The 7,823-nt window shown below is 43.8% G+C and overlaps 1 long non-coding RNA gene across 2 annotated transcripts; it reads left to right on the forward strand.

Annotated features, from left to right (window-relative positions):
• The first annotated feature begins 282 nt into the window (after positions 1–282).
• On the forward strand, positions 283–3,326 carry LOC126588551 (uncharacterized). Of its 2 annotated transcripts, XR_007611519.1 has the most exons (3): positions 620–1,561; positions 1,737–2,000; positions 2,732–3,326. It is a non-coding gene; the product is annotated as an uncharacterized LOC126588551 (long non-coding RNA). The 2 variants fall into 2 exon arrangements; XR_007611518.1 differs by lacking the exon at positions 2,732–3,326 and having other exon boundaries at positions 283–1,561; positions 1,737–2,221.
• Positions 3,327–7,823: the final 4,497 nt, after the last annotated feature.

The following is a 7,823-nucleotide window of genomic DNA, read 5'->3' on the forward strand; positions in this document are numbered from 1 at the left end:
CCCAAAGATAACAGACTACTTTCCAAACGGTCTGATGAGTTGGCTGTTAAGGACTCTCTGGCTCTTAGTGTTCAGTGTGCAGGTTCTGTGTCTAATATGGCCCAACGCCTATTTGCTAGAACCCGCCAAGTTGAATCATTGGCTGCTGAAGTGATGAGTCTCAAACAGGAGATTAGAGGGCTCAAGCATGAGAATAAGCAGTTGCACCGGCTCGCCCATGACTATGCTACAAACATGAAGAGGAAGCTTGACCAGATGAAGGAATCTGATGGTAAGGTTTTACTTGATCATCAGCGGTTTGTGGGTTTGTTCCAAAGGCATTTATTGCCTTCGTCCTCTGGGGCTGTACCTGGTAATGAAGCTTCAAATGATGAACCTCCAATGCCTCCTCCTTCTGGGGTTTTGTCAAGTACTGAGGCTCCGGATAACCACCCTCCGGTGCTTTCTCTTTCTGGGGCTCTACCGACTGCTGAGACTTCCCCTAAGCAACCTTTGTGAAGGCTCCCTTTTGTTTGTTTATTTTGACTCATGTATATGTACATATTTGTGGCTTATCGAAAATATTAATAAATAAGCTTTGCTTCATTTCAACATATTGTGTTAAATACACCAAAGCCTTCTTCATAAAGTTCTTTGAATTTTTGCTTTTGTTGAAACCTGTATTGTTGAAGCTTTGTGAGTGAAGCATGTAGTTTGAGGTAGTGTTCCCTTAATTTCCCGAGTGAGGAAAACTTCTCGGTTGGAGACTTGAAAAATCCAAGTCACTGAGTAGTCACGAACTTTTGAGTACCAAGGCGTAGTAGCATATGGTGGGAGTCCCCCAAGGCTCTAGTCGAGGGAGTGGACGAATGAGGTGTCTTGCTAATAGTCCATGTCGTAAGTACCAAAACTTCATTCTTTTGTTTTCTAAGTGGTAGCCCCGGACTTTTTCTTCATATATTTTGTTTATGAAGGTTGCTAGGCCCGAATAAGTGGAATTGCAGAAGGTGTAACGGTTGGTAGCTGTTTTATGGAAAGCCATCTGACTACGATAGTCTTGCACAGGATGACTATAGGGAGATACACACACATACTGCTATGATAGAGGGTGTAACCGTTGGTGCATTACAATCATAATGGAAGCATCACAATGATGGAAGCATCACAATGATGAAAGCATCATAATGATGAAAACACCATAATGATGAAACATCATAATGATGTTTCTTTGGTGGAATTGTTTTTCATTTCCCCTAACACCCTGAATTGGTTTTCAATATAAGACCATCATCTGTAGCTCGAATCACAAAGTTGTCTTCATGAAAGTTGTTCTTTAATTCCTTAACTACAACATATCCAAATTTGAGAGCCATCAGATCAGTACAACTCTAGAAATTCAGGTACGACGAGTGATTGTTCATCATTTGTCTGTCAACACGTCAGACCTGTTGTGAGCTTCAAAAACTCCATTTTCTCTTGCTTAGATCAACATACTTTCTTCATCGAAGTTGTTCCTTAACTTGTGAACTACAACATATCCAAAATTGAGATCCCTCGGAGCTGTATAACTCAAGAAATTCAGGTATGATGAATGACTGGTTATTCTTTTTCTGTCAACCCGTCAGATTTGTTGTGAGCTTCGAAACTCCATTTTCGATTGTTCAGATCAGCATGCTTTCTTCATTGAAGTTGTTCCTCATCGTCTCTTTCATAACATATCAAAATTTCAGAATGAACTAATGGTTAAATATTTCCAGATCTTCGAAACATCACAGCAGCTTCGAAATCTGCAAGAATCCGACTGTCATGCTTGGAGCTTCAACACTTTAATTTCCGTGGCTCAAACAGAAATGGTTCCTTCTTGAAAGTTGTTCATCTGCTCAAGAACTAGAGGGTGTCCAAAATTCAGCTCCATTGGAGAAAAGCAGCAGCTGCAAAAATTTGATAGAGAAAAGGAGGCGAAGCTTTGTTGGATTTCTAGGCTGGGGAAGATTCCAGTTTTTGTAGCAACTTCAGTACTGGTGAATTGCTTGTATTTTTGTCCATAACTAAATTTTGGACTTTGAATTATTATTTGATCTATCATAATATGTTTGGGAACATATATAAGTGAACAAATAAGAAGGAAAATTTTGGGCCCTTGTGGGTGTAAAACAAAAAATGTTTATGTTTACCCAAGTGTTTTTGTACAAGTTCAAGGGCATCTTGGGTTTTGTGAACAAAATTTGTTTATTTGGAGCAAGGTTTTGTGTTGAAGCTTTCTAGGTGAAGCTTTGATGGTGAAGCTTTGATGGTGAAAGTATGTAGAGGGAGCTTTCTAGGTGAAGCTTTTTTAGGTGAAGCTTTTTTAAGTGAAGCTTTTCGGGTGAAGTTTTTTGGGTGAAGCTTTGTGGGTGAAGCTTTTTAGGTGAAGCTTTGTGGGTGAAGCTTTTGTAGGTGAAGCTTTGATGGTGAAGCTTTGTAGATGAAGCTTTCTAGGTGAAGCTTTGATGGTGAAAGTATGTAGAGGGAGCTTTCTAGGTGAAGCTTTTTTAGGTGAAGCTGTGTAGGTGAAGCTTTTTTAAGTGAAGCTTTTCGGGTGAAGTTTTTTGGGTGAAGCTTTGTGGGTGAAGCTTTTTAGGTGAAGCTTTGTGGGTGAAGCTTTTGTAGGTGAAGCTTTGATGGTGAAGCTTTGTAGATGAAGCTGTTTTTTTTTTTTTTTTTTTTTTTTTTTTTGGGCGCTTGACACGGTCTTCATTTGCTTGTTTTGTAGTGACTGTGGAAGACGGATTGCTTTCTGATTGAGAAGGGTTCCGGCATCGCTTTGCACCATCTTCATGTGGGTAATATAGGAACTTCCTTATGTTTTGATCATGCATGTAGTGATAGAATTTGTTTCTTCTTATTGTAGATGTCAGAGCCTGGAAGTTCTAGTGATGAGGGCTCTTCTAGCTTTAGCTCTAAGTCTGAGTCTGCAATGTCGGAGTCTTCAGGGTCTTTGTTAGAGTCCTGTACTAGAGAAACATTGGATGATCTTCCCAACCGTCGAACTTTAGCTATTGCTAGTTCTTCCTCCATGGCGTTGGGTGAGGGGGTTGTTTTTGATGCCATACCCATAGTTCGCTCTGAGTTCACAGCAGACCATCTAAAGAATAACTTGTTAAATAATGAGAAGCAGGTTGAGGCGCTAAGGCAGTCATGTAATATCCCTCGTAGTGTAGGGATACGCTTGGTACATGATGAAGAATGGCCTTCTGAGCCTCCCCAGGGTCATGTTATGTTCTACACCCAGATATTACTGACTTTAGGGGTGAGACTACCTTTACATCCGTGGTTGCAAAAGATGTTATCTTTGATCGGATATGCACCTGGGCAACTCAGTCCTGGTTTCTGGGATACTTTGATTGGATTTTATATCATTTGGATGGAGTGTGGGTTGTGTGAGCCTTCCTTCCATCAGTGGCGTTACTGTTACAAGATGCACCCAGCAAAATCATGCACTGGTTATGCCGAGTGTGCATGTCGGAGTGAGAGAGAGCGTATTGTGTATGGTAAGAAAAAGGCATACTACACATGGAAAAACCGTTGGTGCTTTCTGTATAATGATTGGGAGTATGATAAGGGTGTCACGCCTGAGCGACGTGTGCTTACTCACTTCCAGACTGTAGGTTGTAACGTATCAACCGTTCGTACTATTTGCTATTTGTTGTGGTCTTTTCTTGCTTCTAACACTTTGTTTCATGTAGTGACGCGGGGCACCATCCAACTGTTTGGGCAGGAGCTATCTGACATAGAGAAGGTGTTGAGGGTGCCCAAAGAGGATAGACACTTAAGCAAGCTACGACCCTTATTTCGTCGGTACGGTTTCCAACCCTTAGTTTTCGAGAGCCAGGGACGATCGAGTAAGTTGTATCCTTCATGTAAACTTAGCTCAATTCCTTACTTTATTTGGAAAGTTGTATTTCTTATTTTGATTTTCCTTATGCAGTGGAGAAGGTAAGCAAGAAAACAGGGACTAGCACCCATAAAAGGAGAGCACCAGTGTTAGTTCCTTCGGAAGACATCCTACCGCATAAGAAAATTCATAAGTTCCGAGGGGAACCATCCGTTAGACCTAAGTCCCAAGATGGGGTCCTTAAGGGGCCTGCCTTTAGGAAGACTGGAGTCGAGGCCGTTGAAAATGCTGCTGCCGTAGTTGTAGGAGAAGGGAGCCGACTGTTGCCTCCTCCTCTTACTATGGAGCACACTGTCCAGGAAAATGATCCCGGTTCCCGCCATGAGGGGAAAGGCAAGGAAAGAGCTGGCAGTGTCCCGTGGAAGGACTTGAGGATTGCCACGCGGCCAAAGGATTTTGGGGATATCAACAATTGCTTGGCAGGGCGTCGATTCGCCTTCGATGAGCTCGGAGAGCCCTTAGCTAAGGATGAATCGGATTGCGACCGGATGTTGAAGCTGTCTTCATATGTGAGTGTTACTTTGTCATTTCCTTACTTTTTCCTCTTTATTATCATTATTTAGGTAGTGATGATCGTCTTGCCATGCAGGTCATGGCCGAGTATCACGACAGACTGCAAGAGGTTGAGCGGTACAAGGCAAAACTGAAGGAGAATAAGCAGCTTGTGGACGAGGCCCGAAGGAATAAGAGACTTTTGACTCAGGCTCTCCAACTGAAGGACGAAACCATGGAGAGCTTGAAAAGGCGAAATGGTGAGAACCTAAGGCTTAAGAAATTGTTTGAGGCAACTAAAAAACAGTTGGAGGTGGCTACCTTGGAGGTATCCAAGGTTAGGGGAGAATTGGATGGTGCCTTAGTTGAGATTTCTGAACTGGAGAAGAGCATTCCAACTGAAAGGGAGGCTGCTGTGCAAGAATACTTAAGTTCTTCGACCTTTCATCTTGCTATTAAACCCCACTGTGCTCAAGAAGCTCGCTTTGAAAAAAGGAAATGGATGGCCGTCCTTGATCGTTATGATGATGGGAGCATTCTTCGAAAATACCACGAAGATATAGATGAGCATCATCGAAAGGGCGAGACATTTGTCCTTGCTGTTGATCCTAGCAGCGAAGATGAGTCTGATAATGAAGGTAGTGCTGATGCACAGACTCAGCATGGTGAAGAGGGTCTTGGGGATGCAGAGGATGATGGTAGGACGCGGAGTGATACTGCCAGGGGTTCGGCTTCAGATGAGAATGAATAGCAGTGTCTTTACTATCTGCATGTATTCTGGATGTAGTAGTCTGATGTGTGTATAACATGTGCCCATGTTATAAGCTTGAGAGTTTTGGATTTTAGGTGTTTATGAGTGTTTGCACTATTATTAATGCATGTTTGGCTATGTATGAATAGATCTATTGTTTGGATATAAACCCTTGTTTGGTTGTTCCTTTCTTTGTATAGTCTTGTCGACACATACTTAGATTTTGTTTCGTGTTGGATATATCTGCTTTGAGGTTTCAACACTTGAGTGTTCCATTGCTAGGAATGTAAAAGGGTGAGGGCTGAGTTGGCTAAATTACCTCTTTATTGAATTCATTGCCAAATGGCCTTCATTACATAGGATGCCGAACGGCTATAGCTCAACACTTGTACATCGTGAGTCTATTTGTAGTAGTACTTCAAGTGATCAGCGTTCCATGGATGGCCAAGGGTCTTGCCATCGGAGCTTCTAAGTGTGTAAGAGCCAGGGCAACTGATGCCAATGACTTCATACGGTCCATCCCAGTTTGGACTAAGTGTGCCTTCACTCGGGACTCTGTCGCAGAGTAATCTTTTCTTTAAGACCCAGTCTCCTATTTTGAAAGAACGAGGCTTGACCCTAGAGTCATAATAGTTGGAGATGCGCTGCTTGTAAGCGACATTCCTCAAGTGAGCTTGGTTTCTGTGTTCCTCGACTAAATCCAAGTTGAGGGTGAGTTGTTTGTCATTTTCACTTTGAATGTAGTTCTGGACTCGGAATGTTGCTTGCTCGAGCTCAACAGGGACAACCGCCTCTGTGCCAAAGGCAAGTGAGAATGGAGTTTCTCCTGTTGAAGTCCGATATGAAGTGCGATATGACCAAAGAACTTGGGGTACAAATTCTGGCCAACAGCCTTTAGCTTTGTCCAAGCTGGTTTTCAAAGTGCGCTTGATTATTTTGTTGATGGCCTCAACTTGTCCATTAGACTGGGGATGAGCTGGAGAGGCAAAGCATAAGTTGATGTTGAACTTAGAGCAGAACAACCTGAACTTCTTGTTGTCAAACTGTCGCCCATTGTCAGTGACTATCGCATTGGGAATGCCGAATCTACAAAGGATGTTCTTCCACACGAAGTCTTCTATCTTTGCCTCAGTAATGGTTGCCAAGGGTTCTACTTCGGCCCACTTTGTGAAGTAGTCCACTGCAACGACTGCGTAACAGACTTTGCCCTTCCCTGCCGGCATTGGGCCGATCAAATCAAGTCCCCACTGGGCGAAGGGCCAAGGGCTGATCATAGGAGTAAGAGGCTCTGGAGGGGAATGAGGAATAGTTGCATATCGTTGACATTTGTCACATGAGCGGGATACTTTGATGGCATCCTGGTGGAGTGTTGGCCAGTAATATCCTTGGCAAAAAGTCTTGTGTGCTAGGGACCGAGATCCAGCATGATCTCCACAGACTCCCTCATGTATTTCCCGAAGGACGATTTCCGCCTCGGCAGGCGTAAGACACCTTAAGTATGGCAGGCTAAAACCTCGCTTATAGAGTTGATCATTGATGATCAGGTAGCGGGTAGACTTGTATCGAATTTGCTTAGCCTGGACTTTATCATTTGGGAGGGTGCCATGAGCAAGGAAATTATAGATCGGGGTGATCCAACTATCCCCCTGTTGTAAGTTGCATACTTCTGCGGCCATGGTGCTTGGTGTTGCCAACAGTTCGACATGAATTTTTCTTCCAATCTTGTCTTCCACAGCCGAGGCGAGGCGAGCCAGGGCGTCTGCATGACTGTTTGCCGCTCGAGGAACTTGGGTGATCTGGTAGTGGAAGTGCTTGAGCAAAAGTTGTGTTTGCGCAAGATATGCTGCCATGGAGCTGTCCTTAACATCAAAGTTGTTGGTAACCTGGTTGACCACCAATTGGGAGTCACTGAAAATATCAATTTGTTTAACCCCGAGGTGTTTGGCCAAACGTAATCCTGCTAGAAGGGCTTCATACTCGGCCTCATTATTTGATGCCTTGAATTTGAAACGAAGAGCATACTCCATTGCTACTTTGTCGGGTGTAGTCAAGACTAGTCCCGCTCCACAGCCCTGTTGGTTGGATGAGCCATCAACATACAGACTCCATGCTGGGGTTGTTGGTTCTATCTTCTGAGCTTCCGGGGGTAATGAAGCCACTGCTTCAGGTGTAGAAGCAATGTCAACCGGATATGTGAAGTCGGCAATGAAGTCTGCCACTGCTTGGCCCTTCTCAGCTGGCTTTGGTTGGTAGGAGATGTCAAACTCACCCAATGCTATTGCCCATTTGATCATTCGCCCTGAAGTGTCAGGACTTTGGAGTATCTGTCGAAGAGGATAATTGGTAAGCACGATGATGGAGTGCGCTTGGAAGTAAGGGCGGAGTTTTCGAGCAGACATGACCAATGCCAGAGCCAATTTCTCAATGTTAGAGTACCGTGTCTCCGCATCTTGTAAGGCTTTGCTAGCGTAGTAGACAGGTCGCTCAATATTCCCATCATTTCGAATGAGAACGGAACTTACGGCTGAAGCTGATACCGATAGGTAGATAATGAGAATGTCTCCTACCTCGGGCTTGGAGAGTAGAGGGGCTTTACTCATGTACTCCTTGAGGTTTTTGAATGCCTCGGCACATTCATCAGTCCATGTAATGTACTTCCTACTTCCC

This window comes from Malus sylvestris, chromosome 11 (genome assembly GCF_916048215.2).
Source record: "Malus sylvestris chromosome 11, drMalSylv7.2, whole genome shotgun sequence".
NCBI lineage: Eukaryota > Viridiplantae > Streptophyta > Magnoliopsida > Rosales > Rosaceae > Malus > Malus sylvestris.